This window comes from Oryctolagus cuniculus, chromosome 2, assembly GCF_964237555.1.
Source record: "Oryctolagus cuniculus chromosome 2, mOryCun1.1, whole genome shotgun sequence".
In the NCBI taxonomy this organism is placed as follows: domain Eukaryota; kingdom Metazoa; phylum Chordata; class Mammalia; order Lagomorpha; family Leporidae; genus Oryctolagus; species Oryctolagus cuniculus.
In genome coordinates this window covers 185,806,356-185,829,703 of record NC_091433.1, presented here as the reverse complement: position 1 = coordinate 185,829,703, position 23,348 = coordinate 185,806,356, and positions in this window count along the sequence as shown.

Here is a 23,348-nt window from a genome sequence, read left to right as displayed (position 1 = left end):
ACATCTTCTTCAGAAGTGCAGGACAACTTCATTCTGAGAAATAGGCTCTGAGACTCTGACCAAGTCATACATTCACTTGGAGGCAAAATTTCTTCACTAACAAAATGGTTGGAATATGTTCAAGCCTCCCACAGCTTGTGATTGTCATGTTCATCAACTGAGACAGAGCGTGTGAAATTCCTTGAGCCATGCAAAACTCTGTTGTGAATTTCCTTAGGCAAAAGAAAAAAAAATCTAAGGTGGGATGAATAAATGAAATGGAAGTAGATAAAATTCACACTTAGGAAGTTAGAAATATATAGCAAATTGGCTCATGAATAAAGTCCAGAGAAGGGAAAAATTATGGCCAGGAGAAACAATTAGGGATTTTGGAAATTATATGTCTCAAAATTATTGTATGTAGAATAACAGAAGAAGGGGAAGATAGAGAAATAATGAGAGAGGGATTGTTGAGTCAGAAGGAGAAAAATAGAAAGACCAGCTCTTGATTCCTACACAGTAAATATTTTTTGGCAATCACACTTCTTTTCCTCTTGCACATCCTTAAGATAATTTGTTGTTTCATAAATCCATGAATCCATTATACAGGCACCATGAAACATGGAAATCTCTCACTAAGATTCCCTACAGAGAAATACCACAGTGACTGTAGTGTTGATAGCAGAGAATGTAAATAATTTTTTCCAAAAGTGAGAATGAAAATAGTCCCAAAGCACCCGGAAAACTCCCCAAATGTTGAGACAAGGCTAACTAAAAGATTACCAGGGAGACTAAATGTGAGAGACACAAGACACGATTCCACTTCCAGTAAATGCTTCTCGGAGAAAGGCACTTGTTAACTCCCACTGAAAAATAGGTCTGCTGTCCAAGACAGCAGTGAATTACAGAAGAAATGGTGTAAAACTTCACAGCCCGGAGAGAAACCCCAGTTGCACTGAAGCAGAGCTGTGAAATGATTCCTATATTTCAAGAAGAATTATTTTATCTTTTTCTTAAGTCACTGAAATAAACAATCACTTTGCTAAACTGTGAAAAAGAGGAAGAAACACTGGGAGGGTTTATAATTCATATGCTACTATTTCTTGTTGAAAAATGAAGCTAGCAAATCATTTCTGTAACATTATAAATTGACAAAACAATGGTTACACTTTATAGATTAGAAAATACTATTCATATAGGTTAATTGGCTTTCCCATGGCCACACAAAGGAAAAACAGTGATGCTGGAATAGGGGTCTTTGTCTTCTGAAGTCCATCCCATGTTTATAAATCTCAGCCTTAGCTATTAGAGGACTATCTTAGAAACTAAGTGAATTACCATAACCACCAATGCACTTATTTTTCACCAGATCCTTTATTCAAGCTCCCTTAGGATTACTTCATTTATGTAACAATTGTCAGTAAATACTCACTGAATATTACTGTATATATTATTTTATAACATGTGATTCTGGGGCCGGCATTGTGGTGTAGCTGCTAAGGCCTGTGGTGCCAGCATCCTGTATGGGCACCGGATTGTGTCCTGGCTGGTCAACTTCCAATCCAGCTCTCTGCCATGGCCTGGGAAAGCAGTAGAAGATGGCCCAAGTCCTTGGGCTCCTGCACCCACATGAGAGACCTAAAAGAATCTCTTGATTCCTGCCTTCGGTTCAGTGCAGCTCTGGCCATTGTGGTCATTTGGGGAGTGAACCATTGGATAGAAGACCTCTTGCTCTCTGCCTCTGCCTCTCTGTAACTCTGCCTTTCAAATAAATAAATAAATATTGAAAAAGCTGTGATGCTTCCACTTAGGGATTTTGTTTTTGGACCCATACAAATATGTTAGAAACCAGGTTTTGACATTCATTAGCTTGTAACAACTCACTAAACATCATAGGAAACTTCTCATGTACGTTACAAATAATGACACTTGCTTTAGACTTAGGTTGTTTCTAGGGTCTGGTGAGTAGTGTTCAATAAATGGAACCTGTTATTTTTTTTCTACCTAAAGCAAATGAACATACACTGTATGCATCTGATCAAAGGGTAGTTAAAACAGAATCACATACACACAGAATGAAAAACTAGGATATAAGCAGAGTACTAGGAAGCAGCAGTAACATGTACTTCAGTTAGCACTATTTTTCATTCCACTTCATGCCAGCCAGGAAAAAAAAAGAAACAAAAAACCCCCCAAAGCAAAACAAAAATGAAAAACATAAAACAAAAGACAAAAATAACAAAAAACAGATGAACTATATGGTTCTGTCTGATTGGGTTAGGGCCTCTTTCTTATCAACCTAAACTTCTTTACTGGCAGCATTCTCTTCATTCTCTCTCTCTCTCTCTCTCTCTCTCTCTCTCTCTCTCTTTCTTTTAGGGTCATAAGATCCAAGAGGCCAAGAATTGTTTTCCTTTCTCTATTGCCAGTAGCTTGAAGACAGCTTGACATAGGGAACTGTCATCATACTCCTAAATTGTGCACATGCGCACCCCTGTTTTGTTTCTTGGGGATCACCCCACCCCCTCCTTGTGCTATGTCTCAGTGTGAAGGCATACCTCTGGACCACTATTTCACCAGGTGGGCCTGAGTGGTCAAGCACTTCTCTCTGCTGTGTTACCACAGGGCAAATCAAGGGCCCATACTCTGCCAACCAAATACTACCTTTAGGCTGGCATCGCGGCTCAATAGGCTAATCCTCCACTTGCGGCGCTGGCACACAGGGTTCTAGTCCCACTTGGGGTGCCGGATTCTGTCCTGGTTGCCCCTCTTCCAGGCCAGCTCTCTGCTGTGGCCAGGGAGTGCGAGCATGGCCCAAGTGCTTGGGCTCTGCACCCGCATGGGAGACCAGGAGAAGCACCTGTCTCCTGGTTTCGGATCAGCGCGGTGCGCCGGCCGCGGCGGCCATTGGAGGGTGAACCAACGGCAAAGGAAGACCTTTCTGTCTGTCTCTCTCTCTCTCTCACTGTCCACTCTGCCTGTCAAAAAATAACAAAACAAAACAAAAGAAAACAAATACTGCTTTTAGAAGTTTGAATTTTGAATGTATGATGAAAATCAGAAACAAAATTAAAATGTATTTATCCCAGCTACAGTGTCATGTTTAGACTCCTGATTGTTATTCCACTCTTGCTGTTGCTTCTACTTCTAATCCCTCAGGGAAATATTGATTTCTTCCTCTGATAGGGTCTGGGCACACTCTATATAACATTCCAGTATATTCTGTATCTATTAGTGAGTCGATTTTTTTCTATTGCTTGCCATTAAAAATACAAGCAAAAAGCTATAAATATTCAAATCACATAAATGTATACATATCATATATGAGATTATAAATGGATTATCTTCTTTCGCCAAAAAGTTCAAATTCTTCAAAGAATTTACTCTGAGATCTTGTATATAGGGAACGGACAATGAAAACACCATTTGGTAATAGATGGCAGAAGATTTTGTTATTTGTCTATTTCTAATATCGAAGCATCAGGAAAACTTGAAGATGCAGTATGGAGTCATTAGTTCTTGGGAGTATTTTCCCAAGAAGTTAATTGGCTTGGGCACAATAGAATTATTATATCCTCAGATAGATTTTTCAAAAGACTTTTAAAACATTTTTAAAATATTAAATGACAATCAATCCAAGGCTGCTGCTACCTATTTAGAATATAGTCAGGAGAAAGAAATATTATTGGCTTATTTTAAAATTATTGGTTTATGTAAGAACGTGTCTATATGTTTGTATGTATGTATGTAAACATGTATGCATGTATCTATCCATCATCTATCTTTTTTCTTAGGCAACTGTTACTCTGATTGGATGTTCTAACCCTGAAGTTCTAATGCAGATTAACTCACAGTCATAGTTCATCTATCACAAAAGGAAAAGAAAAACACTCTTTCTGGGCTTCAGTTTCTTTTCATAATTCTTCAAATGGTTTTGTTTTGAAAATAATATTTAATATTTAGAAGAGATGCAGAATACAGAAAACATTTTCCCAGACAGTGCATTATTATAAAACAAGACAAAATGTTATTACTTCAGTCAAAGATCAAGGCAATAGCTTCAGGACAAACATAATTTGGATGAATTCTAAATGCTGAATAAAATAGAATGCCTTATGCACAATGCTTGAATATAATTTAAGGAGTGCACAAATCAATCAAGGTGTCACTGTGACATTCATTGGCCTATAACATAGCTGAGTGGAATGTTTAAACCATTTACTGCCGGGGAAAATACGCTGATAACTTCCAATCAAATACAAAATTTCTGGAGAGGGCCTCAGAGTGAGAAGTAGGGTATTCTGGTTCCAGTCCAGAATTTATCATGTGTTATCTATCTAATCTGTGGCCTCAGAGTCCACATTTCTAAAATGGGGAGGTTGCACGTACTAACTCCTAATTTTCTAATGTTCAGAGAGATACATAAGGATGTACCTGAGGTTAGAGAATGTCACAGTTTCTGAAGGTGTAGCTTTATACACATTATGGATATAATATGTAATAAGCTTAGGAATTCAAAGCAGTTCTTAGGAGGGTTACATAATCCAGGCAAAAATGCCAGCACTGAGGAAGGTCACTTACCTCGGCTGAGGGTCCAGAAATGAGTCCTGGATGAGATAATCTCAGCAGAATTTTGGAGTTGGAAATATTAGCAAGGTGAAGGGGAGGGCCTGGAACATGCCAGGCAGAGAGAACAGCTTGAGAAATACAATAAGTGTGAAATGGCATGCTGTGTAAAGGAAATGAGATGTAGCCCAATGCTTCAGAATGTAAAATACTAGGCTCAAGAGGTGAGGGAGCATGCTGGGAAGGTTGGTGGCTTTGGAGCAGGGTAACATTTTCTATTTTTAATGCAGTGAGAAGCAGCTTGAGGATCTTAAACATAACAGTAAAATGGTTGATGTGTTTGGTACTCATGTGAAAAATAAAGTTGAGGGGATCCAGAATGAAAATGAAAGATTATATAGGATGCAGAAAAATTTTTGAGTGAAAAAAATGAGTAGTGAGAATAATATGGGGGGTCAGTTTCTAGAACTGGGAGGAATACTCTCACAGAAAATGCAGTCATTAGTCAATACAGAATTAATAAATGCATAGGGACAGAAAAACTCACCTAAGGTACAATTTAAATTATCAGAGCTGTGAGCTAAGGTTGTAATACCGAACACTGAATGGTGAATAGAGGAAGCGGTGCAGAGGAAGGAGACTTCGAATGATTAGAGGTATTCTAGTGCTGATAGAGAGTAGTGCCATAGAACACAAAAACAGAGGCTTCAAAAATTGGCAAATAGTGTGAAACTCATCCAGAGTGACAGGTAAGATAAAGACTAAAATGTTCACTTAGACTTGGCTGTAGAAAAATAATAATGTTAGGGAGGGAACTGTTGCAGAAGCATGGAGGCATGAAGTCAGATGCCTCCAACTGAAGAAGTAAATTCAGAGCACAGAAAGGAGAAAATGATAACCTGATACAAGCACTCTCCCAAGCTGAATCTTATGGACATTTGAGAACATAAAAAAAAAAGATAGAGTTCAAGGGAGATGACAATCATTAAAGACAAGCAAAGATAATCTAACATATGAATAGTGGTAGTCCCTGAAGAAGAAAACCAAAGCAATGGGAAATGATAATAAAAATACTACACAAGCCGTAATTCAGGAGAACCTCCCTGAAATAATAAATGTTTTGAGATGATTTTGAAGTGGTGTACTGTTTAGCCATGATAGAAAAAAATCAGGGAGGAAAATGAAATAGCTGTTTTCAGATGTAGAAAAATGTACACTATGGACATGTGGCTCTTAATTAAAGAAAACAGAGCATTAACACCACCCTAGATTTATGCTTGGAGGCATCTAGACTGGAGCCAGGGGGAAGTTTCCAACCAGAGAAGAGAAAGATCACGAACTGAAAGAAATAAGAAATTAGAGTTCAGTTATTTTTTTAGGGCAGAGTACAAGAGAGGAAAGAAAATTCAGAGTTCCAAAAACCTGCAGAGGGATCTCTTTGAATCTTTGATTAACTACTAAGCTTAATTTTCTTAGGGTAAGACTTAAACAGATGAGGCAAAGGCCAACTATCAGGGTAAGAGCAGCTGCTGGAGATAAGTAGGCTGAAAAAAAAAAACTGGAACAACACAGAGCTAGGAGATGTTCAACTTCTGCCAATACCAGAGAGATTCCTTATGGACCTTAGGAGGATTAATCTTATTATAATTTAGAAGCAGTAATAAACTAGTCCTATGATAGATCACCTTTTTGCAGCTTAAAAACAAGTCTCAAAAGGAGAAAGTTTTTCTTCCAGAAACAATGTCCATGCTCTTTAAAGGAAGACAATAAAATCCAAACACTCAGTAACCGTTCATACTGCCCAGTCTCCAATCTAAAACTGTTATCATGGTGTCAATAAACACAGAAAACATTAGATCCATTAAAGTATTCACAATTCTTTTTCAAAAGCCATTATTTTTTATTTATTTAATTTTATTTTTAAATTTATGTTAATATAAAGATGAAAGGTTTCATGTATTTCATAGATACAATTCTAAGATAACCATGCTTGCCTTCCTTCCTCCTTGCCTCAAACCACCGCCTTCTTTCCTTTCCTTTTTCACTTCAATTTTTGTAATAACATTTTTGTATTTCATATATACAGTTTTAAGAGCATGATACTTCCCACTATATCCTCCCTCTCCACACAATTCTTTGTTAAGAGGGAATAGAATAAAACAACCTGTTAAAGTGTATCTACCAAACAAAACAGCTGATCTTAACGATACAAAATTAATGTTTTCGGGGCCGGCGCTGTGGTACAGTGGGTTAATGCCCTGGCCTGAAGTGCCGGCATCCCATATAGGTGCTGGTTCTAGTCCCAACTGCTCCACTTCCGATCCAGCTCTTTGCTATGGCCTGGGAAAGCAGTAGAAGAGGGCCCAAGTCCTTGTGCCCCTGCACCCATGTGGGAGACCCGGAAGAAGCTCCTGGCTTTGGATCAGCGCAACACCATCTGGGGAGTAAACCAGTGGCTAGAAGACCTCTCTCTCTCTCTCTCTCTCTCTCTCCTCCTCCTCCTCTGCCTCTCCTCTCTCTATGTAACACTGACTTTTTTTTTTTTTTTTTTGACAGGCAGAGTGGACAGTGAGAGAGAGAGAGAGACAGAGAGAAAGGTCTTCCTCTGCTGTTAGTTCACCCTCCAATGGCCTCCGCTGCCAGCGCACAGCGCTGATCCGATGGCAGGAGCCAGGTGCCTCTCCTGGTCTCCCATGTGGGTGCAGGGCCCAAGGACTTGGGCCATCCTCCACTGCATTCCCTGGCCACAGCAGAGAGCTGGCCTGGAAGAGGGGCAACCGGGACAGAATCCGGCGCCCTGACTGGGACTAGAACCCGGTGTGCCGGTGCCGCAAGGTGGAGGATTAGCCTAGTGAGCTGCGGCGCCGGCCAACACTGACTTTCAAGTAAATAAATAAGTCTTTTTAAAAAATTAATGTTTTCAGTGGAAGATGGGAAAAAGAAAAGAAAGTCTTCTGTCCTCACTGCTATTGCAATTTATTCTTGAGATCTCTGGCAGCACAATGAGGCAAGTAAAAGAAATAAAAGGAATTCATATTAGAAAGTAATATCTTTCCCTCTGTTCACATTTTTATGGGATATGGATGGGGTAACCATTTAGGAATTCTCAATAATTCAGGTGAGACCTACTGGAGGCCTACACTTGGGCCATGGCAGGGAGAATGGGGAGTGTATTCATCCATTTTTCATTACTTTAATCAAAATACCTAAGAGGAGTTTCTCGGGAAGGAAGAGGTTTATGCTGGCTTACAGTTTCGAGGTTCCCAGTTCAGGATCTGATGGCCCCATTAGTCTGGTGTCTAGTGGAGTTAGAACAGTGGAGGGAGTGTGGAAGGATGATCATGAAGTGAGCCAGGAAGTAGTGGGAGAAGCAAGGCTGAGCTCAGCTTATATAACCAAACTTCGCTTGAAAACACCCTTCTGAGGGCAAATCTCTGATACCCTAAAGACCTGCCACCAGACCCACCCCTCAAACATCACATAATTTGAAAACCTTTGCTACCCTTGGAACAAATACTATAAGCAAATGTGACATCAGATGCAAGGAGTCTTCAGGGCTTTCACATTGAAGGGATGGGACCCATATCCAGGCTACTTTATTCAAATACTCCTTCCTTAAGAGCTCTATTCTGGCATCCCTCTATCAAACTATTGTAATCCTCAGATTGATTTTAAGTTTTAGATTAACATAAAATTCATACACATTTTATGGTGTGTAGTGTAACATTTCAAGAGATATGCACAGCATAGACCATCTTACCAGGGAATTAGCCCTGTCATTTCTTTGTGGCAGAGTATAGTTATCCTAATGTTCTGTGGAATGCCGGAACCCATGACCTTCACCTGAGTGCATTTAAGTACTCATTACCCAATCTCCCTAATCCCCTCTCCCTTCTTAACCTCTAATAATTACTAGTAATGTGTCAGTATTTTTAAATTGCACATACGAGAAAAAATGCAGTGTTTTTTTCTTTTATGTGCCTGACTTATTACACTTAACACAATAATCTCCAATTCCATCCATTTTATTGCAAATGTCAGGATTTCATTCTTTTTAAAGACCACGTAATATTCCATTGTTTCTTATCACATTGTCTTTATCCATTCATTAATTGGTAGATATCAAGGTTGATTTCATATCTTTGTTACTGTGATTGGTGCTACAATAAATATGGGAGTGCAGGTATCTCTTTCCTTTGCTAACTTAAGCCCCTTGGGATAAATTCCCAGTTATGGGATAGCTGGGTCATATGCTAAATCTATTTTTAACTTTTTAAGTTACATCCATATTGTTCTCAATAGTGACTGGACTAATCTGCATTCTCAAAAACAATATATTAGGGTCTCTTTTTCCTATAACCTTGACAGGATTTGTTATTTTTAATCTTTTGTTAATAGCTGTTCTGATTGGAGTGAGATGGTATTTCACTGTGGTGTTGATTTGCATTTCCATGATGGCTAGTGATACTGAGCATTTTCCATGTATTTTCTATCTGATTTTGCCTTTGGAAAATGTATATTAGATCATTTGTCAATTTCTTAACTGGATTTCTTTAGTTGTTGAACTTTTTTAGTTCTTTTTATATTTTGGATATTAATCTTTATCAGATGCATAGTTTGTAAAAGCTTACTGAATCTATGATTCCCATTTGCCATCTACCTTTTATAACAGTTATTGGTATTCATGATAAGGTATTTTGAAAAAAATATGGATATCATAGTATTGAATAATTTTGAAGTTTCTTAAAGGTATGATGGCATTTTTCTGTGTTGCAAATCATATACATATACTTTAAAATATTTACTAGTTATAAGAACCTTATGAGAAAGGTTTTGATTATAGCTGAAGAAACTGAGGCACAGGAGAGTGACTACCCTGTCCAAAGTTACATACAGAATTTTGATTTACACACAGTCTAGAACCAGAGTCAATGTATTTAACCACTATTGTATGACATCTCTCTTTATCTAAAATTTCTCACAACACTTAGAGGAGCGCTGGTTGCTTCTCAGAAAGAAAGAAACACTTAATAGTGGAGCCATCAGCAAATGCTGGAAACATGTAGGGTCCATCCTGTCCACAATAGGAAACTGCTTATAGGAACCCGAGGGAAAGATCGCAGCAAGCTGGGACCTCTAGATCTAGCCCTGGACCCAGCCTCTCAGGGTCCCTGTGACAGCGGACATGTGGAGCAGGGAAATACAGATCAAAACTACAGAACTCCTCTGTGCCTGAAAAAGCATTGTGAATATGAACAGGAGATTGGTAAAAAAAAGATGTTGTTCTCCATCGACTTGTCCATCTATCCAAATCATGAAAATGGGAAGTACTTCTCAGTCACAGGTGACCTCTGGAGGTGCTTCAATCTGCCAACGTATCTACCAGCTGAGACACAGTTAATGGGATGTATCCCGAGACACTGTTCTCTTGGTATTAATGCCTTCCTTCCTCCAGGACAAATCAGTGATTCCAGGACTCAGTGAGTCCTGAGCAGTTATTCTGCAGCTAGAATCCAAGTATATTAATTAACTCTATCTTCCCAAAAGATGAAAGGTGACTTAACTTACAGAAATTTGGAAAAGAACTTCTATTTGGAGGAACCTAACTAGCTTATCTGATTCCAGTCTTAGAAAAGAATGGACAAGAACAAGTTTCCATCCCTAGTTAAAGTCTTAATAAATGACAACTAGGTATAGGAGCTCTTTTCTCCCCACATATAGAAAAAAATGTCAATTGGAAAACCACTTGTTCCAAGGACATTTCTGGAGAAATAGTCAAAGATTGTTTTTATTGTTACATGGTAAAGTTGAATTCCAACACATAAAGCCAATTTGCATTTCGATCTTTGTCTCTTTTAAATTTTACCACCTTATGAATTGTGTCAACTCACGTTTTCTCCAACACAAGATCTTTCTCACCACCAGGCTTGTCTCTATTGTGTCACTCTCCCTTTCCTGATTATCAAAATGTGTCTTATATATCCAAGGCCAAATAAAATATCATGTCTCCTTCTCTTTGAAGGATTTTCCTTCCTTGACTCTTTAACATTCTGTAATAACAACATGTCACAGCTAAACGTGTTTTTTATACTTTGCTGTATCTATTGGTATTTTTAAAAATATCCTTGTATTACTTAAGTTGGTTTATGGGACATGGTTTTCTGCCCAATAAATGCTTAGTGAATTACATTGAATTAACGTATCTCTGGGAAAGAGTATAATATAATGGAAAGATCAGAAGATTTAAAATTGTAATGTCTGGAAGTAAGCATTATGCAGTGGGTTAAGCCACCAAAAATTTGGGATACCACATGTGCAGTGCCAGCTATGTTCCAGCTCCTCTGCTTCAATCCAGCTTCCTGCTAATGCACCTGAGGAGGCAGTGGATTATGATCAAAGTACCAGGGTTCTTGCCACTCACACTGGAGACCTGGATGAAGTTCTAGACTCCTGGCTTTGGCCTGGCCCATCTCTGGCTATTGCAGGTATCTGGGGAGGAACCAGTAGACAAAAGAGAGCTCTCTATCTTTATCTCTCTCTCTCTCTCTCTCTCTTTCTTCCCTCCCCCTTCACTCTGCATTCAAATAATAAATATGTACGTAACTAAATTTTTGAAAAAAAATAAAAATAAATAAAATTTCAATATCTGTACTCCTGAATTAACTTCATCATACTAGTTAGGTAACACCAAGAGTCACCTAACCTTGTAAAATATCAAACTTTTCATATGTAAATCTGTATTAAAATATTTAACTCACAGATTTATGGTGGGGATTAACCAAAATGACAACTACAAAAATATTTGTGATAAACTGGAAAACTGCACAAATCATTGATGTTAAAAATTCCCTGTTGATTTTGGGTCATGTTTGATTTAGAAGGATTGTTTCATAGGCAAATATGGAACTATATGCTGTTATTTCAAACTAAACAAGCTGGATGGCATTGCCTCCTCACACATAGACCCCCCACACACCACATCACAGCTGGATAGAGCTTGCTTTCTGATTCAGTGCCTTTTTATAGCCACTTCTCTCAGAAGCCAAACAAACAGAATACAATCTTCCTACTGCTAATCAATGCCACATGTAGTACAATGAGCAATTACGTCTAGATAAAAGAAGAGGACATTAATAATAGAATGCTTGATTACTGAGAGATTAGAACCTGAAATTTTGTTTGCATTCTCTGTTGGAAGGTGTAATTTAATTAGCCAACTTGGAAAGGTTTTAGATGTGACAGAAAACTAATATTCAGCTTCTGTGGTTTCACTGCCTTCTTTCCCTCTGAAAAATAATAGTTTCAGAAGGCAGTTTTTAAATATGCAAAAGTTAATATCTCCAGTGACCCAGACCAAGACTGTGTATCATTATAAGAGCTCTCATCATCTCTGGTTCCTACTCCATTTGCTCACCTACTTTGGCAAAAATCATCCCAGAAGCCAGCTAGTTCACATGCCAATCTTTTTACCAAATATCCCATGAGGAGGATATTTGGGAATAAATTTTACCCAATTCTATAATCTATCTGGAAACTTAAGCAGAAGCTCTGTTCTTCCATATGTTACGATTTATTCCCCCTTCCTAAGCAGTTTCTGGGTGCCCATGAATTGCCACTGAAGGCACTTTGGTTGGCCCTGGGCTAGACCTGAAGAATATAAAGCCAACTGGGTAAATTGAAGGTTTATCCAAATGGTGGCAGTATCCTAAGTCTTTGCCCACATCAATATGTAGTACTTGTGGCTGACAAGGACCACAGGTAATTTACTCATTATAGAGTGGAGTGCAGAACCCATCAACTTGATTAGAGAGTGAAAATATGAAGTGGCTCACTTCCTGGAAACTTTCACACATGGCAAGAAGTTAACTTTGGAGAAGCCTGTCCTTACTGGCTGTTGTCAGAAAGGACAGGATCAAGAACTAGTCAAATGCTAGATTTGCATAGTTGTCAATTAGTAAAATGCTAAGATTTGAGTAGTTGATGGTACCTTCTAAAGAAAAGGGGAAGACAAGTGGGCTTGAGTATGTTTCAAAATGTTGTTAGCTGATGAATAGGAAAAGAGATTTCATACATTGAAACTGACTTGTGATAAATCTCATTTCAGGGGCGGGCGCTGTGGTGAAGCAGGTTAAAGCCCTGGCCTGAAGTGCTGGCTTCCCAGATGGGCACCGGTTCGAGTCCCGGCTGCTCCTCTTCTGATCCAGCTCTCTGCTTTGGCCTGGGATAGCAGTAGAAGATGGCTCAATTCCTTGGGCCCCTGCACCCACATGGGAGATCCGGAAAAAGCTCCTGGATCCTGGCTTCAGATTGGCCCAGTTCCGGTCACTGTGGCCATCTGGGGAGTGAACCAGCTGATGGAAGACCTCTCTCTCTCTACCTCTCTCTGTCACCATGTCTCTTAAATAACTAAAACAAATCTTTATTAAAAAATTCTCATTTCAGTGAAAGTAGCCTATGGAAAGAGAAGCTGAACAATTCTGTCCAAGGCACCCCCTTCAAGGTTTTCCTTGCTTGAGAATCATGATTTCTCTTAGAAAGTACTTAAGGCACAAATGGACGTGATGGGAGATCCCAAGCTTACACTAGGAAGCTCAGGGGAGAACCTCAGAGGATTTAATTCAGCTGGCCTTACCCATCCTAACAGATAAAATGAACCACTAGGATGATATAACTTCAGCAAGAACACCCAAAGAACTGCCTGATTCTAAGACCATCCATTTAAAGAGAATTAGGCTCATCAACAAAGGTGGTGATGGTGGGCTGGGGCTAAAGTTGTCAAATAAAACAAAAAAGTGCTTTAAAACTTTATGGAAAAATAGAATTTAAAGATAGGTTTGCTTTGGTGCAAAACATTTTTGAAATACATATGTAGTTTGTAGATGATATATATTTTTTGAAAGATGTTTCATATTTGTGGGTTTCAGAAAAGAATTTGCATCAAAATAAACTTTTCTTTAATTGCATATCCCATAAACTTTTTTGAAATACATTGGTATGGAACAATAAGTTAAATTGGAATTTCAGTTTTATATTATCTTTCAGAGTAAGTATGTTTCAAATATTGTCCAGGAAATACTTTTCCTAAAAACTTATTAGTATACATGAAATTTCAAATTTCATCAAGAATTCAGTATTTTGACCTGAGAGATTTGACCACCCCAGCTGAGTGAGTTCTTCTGGGATAACAGCCCTGGAGGATGAGTTTCCTGTTAATATCTAAAATCTTTGGAGTCAAACTGCTTGGTGTTAGATCCCAAATTCTGCAACTTTAGCTTATGAACCTGGGAAAGTTAACTCCTGCAGCTTGTTTCTGAGTCTACATAGTGGGTGATGTAATAACTGAATTTGCTTCGTTCTGTAGCAATGATTGAGCAATGTATATAATGTTCTCAGAATAGTTCTTGGGACAGAGTATACACATAGTAAGTATTTGCTGAAAATTATTTAGCTATTCAGTGTTATTTTAGTAGGTCAGCACTCTTAGGATGATGAGTGGTCCTGTTGGGTGGAGCTAAGAGCCATAAGAAACAAGAGTATCTTGGTAGAGGAGTGCTTTGGTGCCCTTTTTTAAGGGCACAGAGTTCCAGGATTCTGAGTCCACCGACGTGAGAACTTAAATGAATGAACTAAGTCATGGTATGGTGGGGAGACAGACCTCATGCTCTGAAGGAATCCAAGCCTTCTGCAAAAGCAGCCACAGATCTGTACAAGCAGCAGCCTGGAATCTATTCAAGAAAAAGGATACTGGCAACAGGGCCGAGAGATATCATGGGACTGATAACAGGGCAGATCTAGATCATTGGTTAATGATACTTGACACTCATTAGCTTGCCTCAGGAACTGCAAACGCAAAAACCCCCTTTTCTTCCTTTTCATTAAATGCTTGCAGATGACGCAATGCCCTTTTCTGCCCTTGCAGGCCCAGAAGTTTCTCCTCATCCCAGCCTGGGGCTTCAGACTTCTCTCTCTTTGTCTTCTGAGCTGTCTCTGTGGCATCCCTTCCTAGAGGCTGGCTTTGGAACTTTTCTGGCTGTGGAATTGTTCACACCTCCCCAGGTTTCTGGTCTGATGATATTACTGAAGATAAGTACATATGGGTTTTGTGGTTGATGGACTTTAGAATTTCCCTCAAAACAGAGAGAACACCAGAGCCCTAACATAGCACTGGGTGGAATGTTTGGAGTCCTGGAACTGAGCGGCAGCTTGAATGTCTGCTTGCTCTCTGCTTGAATGTCCAGGAATTCAATAAATATGAAGGGATTTCAAAAAGTTAATGGAAAATGGAATTAAAAGGCAAGTGTATTGTGGGACAAAAATTTTTGAGATCTAGGCAGTCCATGAACTATTTGAAGACCCTTCCTACAAGTAGGACTTCCCTAGGACTCCAGCCTAGTGACCTGACCTGCAGATTTCAGATTTGCTAAAAACCCTAAAGGCCAATGATTTAAAATTCTCTCTCCCTCTTTCTCTCTCCATACACATACACATCTCTATTGACTCTCTTTCTCTGAGAAATCATGATGAGTTAAAGGCCTACATATGTGTATTACTGACAAGAGAGGCATAGTTAATTGTCTTTTTATCTGAGTGCTCAAAGTATCAGGCTGCTGGCTTAAAATCTCACTCTGATTTCCCTGTCCCTGTCCCTGACCCGTGATGTGACAATGGGCTTCCCAGTTGGTTAACCTATGTCTCAGTTTCCATACTGCCAGGGGAATATCACCATATTTCCAGCACTACCTACACACAGATTGTGAAAGTCTAATGAAGTAATACCTGGGGAAGCATTGTGTAAACCATTAAAAACACCAAGAAGCTGTTATTGCTGCTCATCCTTGCAGGCTGTGAGAAACTGAAAACCTGCATGAGAGACATTGCCATATGCTTGCACACTCTAGATTTGGGGCATTTATTCATGACAAGAGGAACATTCAAATTAAAATTTTAAATTCAGGGCCAGCGCCAAGGCTCACTAGGCTAATCCTCTGCCTAGCGGCGCCGGCACACCAGGTTCTAGTCCCAGTCGGGGCGCCGGATTCTGTCCCGGTTGCCCCTCTTCCAGGCCAGCTCTCTGCTGTGGCCAGGGAGTGCGGTGGAGGATGGCCCAGGTGCTTGGGCCCTGTACCCCATGGGAGACCAGAAAAAGCACCTGGCTCCTGGCTCCTGCCACCAGATCAGCGCGGTGCGCCGGCCGCAGCGCACCTCCGCGGCGGCCATTGGAGGGTGAACCAACGGCAAAGGAAGACCTTTCTCTCTGTCTCTCTCTCTCACTGTCCACTCTGCCTTTCAAAAAAAAAATTAAATTCAAGAGTGAACTGTGCAGTCAGAATTAAATATTTTTATTTCTATGGCATGAGTACAAACCAGCTGTTGCCCCCAAAAGAGTGCTACTTCCTCTGTGTGAGTCTGGCTTGTGCTGTGAGGTCTGAGTACCAAATGATGGGTATGCTCTATAAAATTGTAGTTCCCCTCTCAGTACAATTTCCAATAAGTCTACTAGGATATTCTAATTTTATGTGGCTAAGAGGGCATCCCCTATGCTCTCTGCTTGAATGTCCAGGAATGCAATAAATGTGAAGGGATTTCAAAAAGTTAATGGAAAATAGAATTAAAAGGCAAGTGTATTGTGGGACAAAATTTTTTGAGATCTAGGCAGTCCATGAACTATTTGAAGACCCTTCTTACAAGCAGAGCTGAATTAAAAAAATTCATTGAAGGGGCAAGTTTAACTAAGTGAATGGTTCATTAAGGTTGGCAAAATATATTCTCTTTCCTTGCACTGTCAGCTTGACTGACACCATGACAGCTTGTTCCACATGTATCTACTCTCACCATCACCATAGCCCAGAGAAGTGCACTGCAACCTCCACTCTTCCTGATGTCTCTCTACAACCACAAGCAGCCATCATCTGTATGTGGTAACTCTTCATGAGTGCGAAGTGAGAGGAAACTAAAGTTTTCTCTTCCTTTGTCAATTCTCCTCTCTTCTCTTTAGAAAGCCAGATATCTCTCAGAGCATCTCTTTCTCATCTATCATCTGCAATTCTCTGTCTGGGATTTTTCTTTATTGTATCCATGGAAAGAAAGAAAAAGGAATGAAATGGGAAAGAAGTAAGGAAGAAAGAAAGAAAGGAAAGAAGGAAGAAAAGAGAGAGAGAATGAGAGAGGATAGAGTAAGTATGTCTCACCTGTAGGCAAGTTTTACATTCTTCTGAGTCCACATTTTAAATCTTTCAAGGTACCTGGCCTGTTGAAATGCAAATGCTTTAAAAGCAAGTAGTTTGGAAACTTTGTAGTCATGCCACCATCTTTGCAATCTTTGCATTTATTGTGTTCCCCATAGTTTTGTAAAGGATGCTTTCAGCATAACAAGTGATGGTAAGGTGCCCTCCCCCAAATATGTAAGGCAAGACAGGGATCTCTGATTTTTGAGGTGGGTTAATTTGAATGAAGCATAATTCCAGATGGCAATATTAGTCTTGGACTGTTTAATGGAAAATGGAATTCATGTCCATTTCTTTGAGGACTGAACACTTTTAGCACCATTCTGGACAGGAATCTGAAATTTAAGGTCAAAGGAAATGGCTTGTCTTCAGTTGGGATCTATTTCTGTATTCCATGATGCAATGTGACTTATCACTCAAATAGAGCTAGGACTGAGGATAAGGCTGATGTGATGGCATGCCATGGCTAATAGTAAAGTGGTTGGTGCAAGGGTTTCAGCAGACATACAAAATGGAAACAGGGATCTGAGGTAGAGATTAAACCAGGAAATGGGTATACAGTGGGACAGATGCACCTTAGCTGCTGTCTGAAGAAGGGACAATTCCTCCTACTTTGCTCAGATAAGAAAGGCTTTTAAAATAGATTTATAAAAATGTGACCGGGAATTTTGATTTCTTTTACTAACTTTCTTATTTCTCAGAAGAAGGTAAGTTCTAGATGGAGAGCTTATTTTGAGTGTCCTCTTTTATTTTTAAATAAAATGAGCTGATCAGGAAGGCAGTCGGGACAGATGCTTAATTAGAAAATAAAAGTTCATGTCAGCCAATGTGACTTACACAGAAGGATCCTGCTCTCTCAGTTCTATCACACACAACAGAATTCTGGAGCCACATGTCTGCTTTCTCAACACTCTCTGTCTTTCTTCTCATGGAGATAAGAAGGATAAAGATTGATCTTTCTGTTCCTACTTAAAATTTGGTACCCACTAAACAGCCCCCTAAGATATGATAAGAGGGAAAGATTCTAGATATTCTACATGGTATGATGCTTCTCAAATTTTATTGAAACTTATCTCATAGTGCAATGAAACCCAAACACTCTCCAGAGACTTATACCATAGTTAACAAATGAAGCTAGAGCTAGAAATATGAATAGTGTCTGAATTATCTTTTAGGGAGAAGAGTACTGAATAGGGATCCAGTTTCCGAACCGTGACTCTAACTCTACGATTAATACATGTTAGATGATCCACATTTATCTGAAGTGAAGAAACTGGATTAAATTATTACTAATGGTTCTTCCACCTTTAATATTGACTTCTCATTGTAACGTTTAGGGTAAGTATAAATTTCATCATTTCTCTCAAATGACAGGAGCTGACAAAATGATGGTCTCAGTAAATATTTGGGAAAAGAATGAATGGATCTTGGATGGTTGAGCAGAATTTAAGTGCTGATCTCCAGCATCATTTGCAACGTGTGATCTTTTGATTTAAAAGGTAGTGACACTTTAGAAAATTTTTTATGTTCTTAGGCTCACAAACCCTTCCAGGGGCTCAAACTTTGTAGAGACCTGTGATGGTTAATATTTTTGTGTCAACTTGGCTAGGCTGTTTTCTCAATTGTTTGATTTAACACTTATCTAAACGTGGTTATGAAGGTATTGTTTTAAAAAAGATTTATTTATTTATTTGCAAGTCAGAGTTACACACAGAGAGAGGAGAGGCAGAGAGAGAGAGAGAGAGGTCTTCCATCCACTGGTTGCCCAGTTGGCCGCAATGGCCGGAGCTGCGCCGATCCAAAGCCAGGAGCTTCTTCCAGGTCTCCCACGCGAGTGCAGGGGCCCAAGGACTTGGGCCATCTTCTAATGCTTTCCCAGCCCAAAGCAGAGAGCTGGATCAAAGAATGGAATGGGAGAGGGAGCGGAGATGGGAGGGTTGTGGGTGGGAGGGAAGTTATTGGGGGGGAGCCATTGTAATCCATAAACTGTACTTTGGAAATTTGTATTTACTAAATAAAAATTAAAAAAAAAAGAAACAATAAAAAAATGTGGAGCAGTAGGTTCTCCTACCAGTGCCCATATGGGATGCCAGCGCTTCAGGCTAGGCCATTAACCTATTGTGCCACAGCACCGGCCCCTGAAAGTATTTTTTGAACTTGATTAGCATTTGAAATAATAGACTGAGTAAAGTAGATAGTTTATCCTCTGTAATGTGAGTGGGTCTCATCTAATAAGTTGGAAGCCTAAAACAGACTGAAGTTCTCCAAAGGGGTAGGAATTTCATCTACATACTTGAAAATCAGCTCTTCCCTAGGACTCCAGCCTGGTGACCTGACCTGCAGATTTCAGATTTGCTAAAAACCCTAAAGGCCAATGATTTAAAATTCTCTCTCCCTCTTTCTCTCTCCACAAACATACACATCTCTACTGATTCTCTTTCTCTGAGAAATCATGATGATTTAAAGGCCTACATATGTGTATTACTGACAAGAGAGGCATAGTTAATTGTCTTTTTATCTGAATGCTCAAAGTATCAGGCTGCTGGCTTAAAATCTCACTCTGATTTCCCTCGGTTTCTTGCTGCTATAAACACTTTCTGGCTTCTAGCAATGACTTGGTGTCATTGACTCCAGCCTTTACCACCTATTTATTCTTTGTTGTGAAAAATTAACACCTACACTAAATGTTTATTCTGGCTTGAGAAGTATGAACAAATTCCACCTTGATCCATAGTGGCAATGTCTTCATGGAAAATGAAGTATTGCATATGTTTCAGTGGTCATAGATCATTCAGTTCTATGTTGTCAGCTCAAGTGGTATCTGAGGCATAGAAGGTATTCAGTGCAATTCTTTGGGATAAATGATGTGATAGCTCCAAGCTTCACATGAGTTAAGTTCTCATTCTTCTTTATCATTTTAAATTTTTCTTTATTATCCTCTACTATCTTCCCCCTCTTGTTCTTTATGTGTCAGTCATTTTATTAGGGTTTTGAACTCATCTCCTTCTCTGAAATTACTCCCCAAACTCCTCTCGACTAATTTCATATGTGTAGACTTCAGAGTACTTTCTCCCTACTCCCTTGATAGCCTCAGGGAACTCTGATACCTGATTGAAATTAATCATCCCTTGGTGTTTCCCTGGTAAGAGTGGGTGTTTTTATATCAGTGATTATTACATTGTGTTGCACATGTTATTTACATCTCTTGCTTCATCACTAGGGTGTGTTTTCCTGAATAATAGGATCCAATTTGATTTTATGTGTTTACAATAGTATTCCAGTGAGGTTTATTGAACATCATTCAAGCTGCCTAACTGATGAGATGTATGAGCTTATCATATCCGTATTTACTGAGATTTTTTTGGCAAGAAAAATGAAGTGAAAATAAATTGATATATTTTATAACAGAATTCTTAAAGACACATAAAAAAACTTCTATTTAAATGTAAAAATGCATAAAGTACAAGCACGTTTATGACTATAAAGTTCACAGGTCATGCAAATACATCTCCTTTGTATTGCTCCAAGCTAGATATTTGAATGACTCTACTGAGTGATGGCAGTGTTTTATATAAATTGTCTATTATATCATTGTGAAGGACATCGTTAACTTCCTAAGAATAAATAGCCTTGCATTTTCCAAAGGACACATCTAGCACAGTGCTAATTGCTTTTTAATCATTATCTAACTTATTCTTCCCAATAAACCTATGAGGTAGGTATAATGCCCCTATTGAAATCCTAGTTTCTGCAACAGTAAAGAGCACACTTGTGGTCTCACCGGTTTCAGATGGAAGGCTTGTGTTCATTACTGTTTTCCATCTAATTTCAAAGCTTAAGATGGTCTCTTTTTACAAGCATCGTGAAGATATGGTCAGGGCTGCTGTTACTCTAACCTGATACCAGTTCTACAAGGTGGCAAATGGTACTTTTTCCTTTGTCTTTCTTCCTGTACAACACTGGACACAGTGTCTTGTGTCTGGGAAGGGCTCAACGAGCCTGCTGCATAATTTCATTCTGATGGACTCAAGGCCAACTCAACAAAGTCACTTCCCACGCGTGATAATTTGTATAATTGTTGCTTGTGATTGCTCAATTCTGATACCACACAATCCTTTTTGGATGAAGCCCCATAATGTGTATATATTTTTTATAATTCTCAATATAAACACAGATTTCTTTTTCTGCTATTACTTTGAGCCACATAAATCTGGAAATAGGAGTGGAAGGTCAAGGGTGGGAAGCACATTGCCAGCTGGCAGGACATGAAGCCTTCAGGGTGTCACCAGTTAGAGAGCACTGAGTTGATGTGTTCTCACTCTTTTACAAAACTGCCAGTTCTTATTGGGGCAGTCTTTCCTGAATCAACTTACTTTGGATTTGACAGAATTAATATCAACTAATCAATTAATATCAACTCACTCACAAGGGCTCCTGACATCCTTACACATACTACTGTCTCTGCTTAGAAACATGTTCTCTGAGGCCGGCATTGTGGCACAGCAGATTAAGCCTGCCACCTGCAATACTGATGTCCTGTATGGGCACTGGTTCATGTCCCAGCTGCTCCATTTCCTGTCCAGCTCCCTGCTAATGTACTTGGGAAATCAACAGAAGAAGGTGTGGGTGCTTGACACACGAGGGATACCTGGATGAAGCTCCTGGCTCCTGGTATCAGCCTGGCCCAGCCCTGGCTGTTGAGGCCATTTGGGGAGCAAAACAGCAAATGGAAGCATTCTCTCTCTGACTTTTAAATAAATAAATAAATAAATAAATAAATAAATAAAATTGGAACAATTTGTTTACAATCATGTTCTCTGAGGCATTCATATGCTTAGTTCTCTCAGCTTATTTGGGTCTCTGTCCAAATGACACCTAAAACGAGTAGATTTTGTTGGCCATCATATAAAATAGAATCCATAGTCATTTTCTAGTCCTTTCTCAGCTTTATACTCCTTCTTAAAGTTGCCTAGAATCTGGTATATCTATTTGTTTATGTTTTTATTATCTGGGTACTTCCACTAGAATGCAAAGTTCCCAAGAAAAATGAATCTATGATATGTTTGTTTCTATCAGTGCTTAAAACAGTGTCTAGTGTTGGTAAGTAGTCATAAATCATTTTCAAACATGTAGAATAATGAATCATAGCCAGTCATATAGTTAACACGAAAGGCAGGATTTGATGTGAGTACCCCTGCCCTGCCCTACAATCTTATCATTCCCCATGATGAGTCTCCAGGCTGTAAATGTATAATATTTGGCTCATTTGTAACTATGGAACAGGCCATAAATGATATTTTAGGAAAAGACAAGTAAATGAACTGTATTGTTTCTGCTCTCCTTTGAGTAAATCACACAGTGTAACTGCCTTATGATCCTCCCAGCTCTCGTTAGAATAGGTCTACATAGGTTGGTGCCGCAGCTCACTAGGCTAATCCTCCACCTGCGGCGCCAGCACACCAGGTTCTAGTCCCAGTCGGGGTGCCGGATTCTGTCCCGGTTGCCCCTCTTCCAGGCCAGCTCTCTGCTATGGCCTGGGAGTGCAGTGGAGGATGGCCCAAGTGCTTGAGCCCTGTACCCGCATGGGAGACCAGAAGCAGCATCTGGCTCCTGGCCTCGGATCTGCGCGATGCGCTGGCTGCAACGCGCCGGCCACAGCGGCCATTGGAGGGTGAACCAACAGCAAAAAGGAAGACCTTTCTCTCCATCTCTCTCTCTCACTGTCCACTCTGCCTGTCAAAAAAAAAAAAAAGTCTAAATAAGCTTGAGTTGGCAGCAGCAAGCATCGTCATCTCCCTGCTGCAGGAAGTCCAACAGAATTCATCATGTTTTTCTTGCTTGCTAATAATTAGAACTGAACATCACATTCCATAGTTAAACTTTCCAGTGGCTAATGGATTGTGAGCTATTTTGAGACAGAGCCTTCTGTGGCTGGAAACATTGCAAATCTCCACACAAGCTGTCTGGAGGACTGGGGTCAGGAATTGTAGGTGTAAGCCCCTTCACCACAGAGCCCTCTCTCTTGCACTGTCTTGTGATTCCCTTTCCACCTGTCATCTGGAAGCTGAATTCCTGCTCCTATATCCATGTGTTGGTGACAGAATTAGGAACCCCTGCATCTAAGTTTACTTAACTGGCAACTGGGTCTTTAACTAACCTGTACTGATATAGTACTCCTTTTCTAACAGTGTGATCTTTTGATATTTAAAAAGCAGGTAGATGAAATTCATATTTTTGCCTTTGAAAAATCTGTAACAGGGCAGTGAACTCAGGTGATCTGAAATGTGAGGGAGCCAGCTTTGATCAAAAGTCAACATGGGGGAACCCACATTGTGGTATAGCAGATAAAGCTGCCACCAGCAATGCCTGCAGCCCATTTGGACACCTGTTTAAGTCCCAGCTGCTCCACTTCCTATACAGCTCCCATTTAATGTGCCTGGGAAAGAAGCAGAAGATGGCCAAAGTGCTTGGGCCCCTGCACCCACATGGGAGACCAGGAAGACTCTCCTGGCTCCTGGCTTTGGTCTGGCCAAGCCATAGAAGTTGCAGCCATTTGGAAAGTGAGTGAGTCAGCAGATG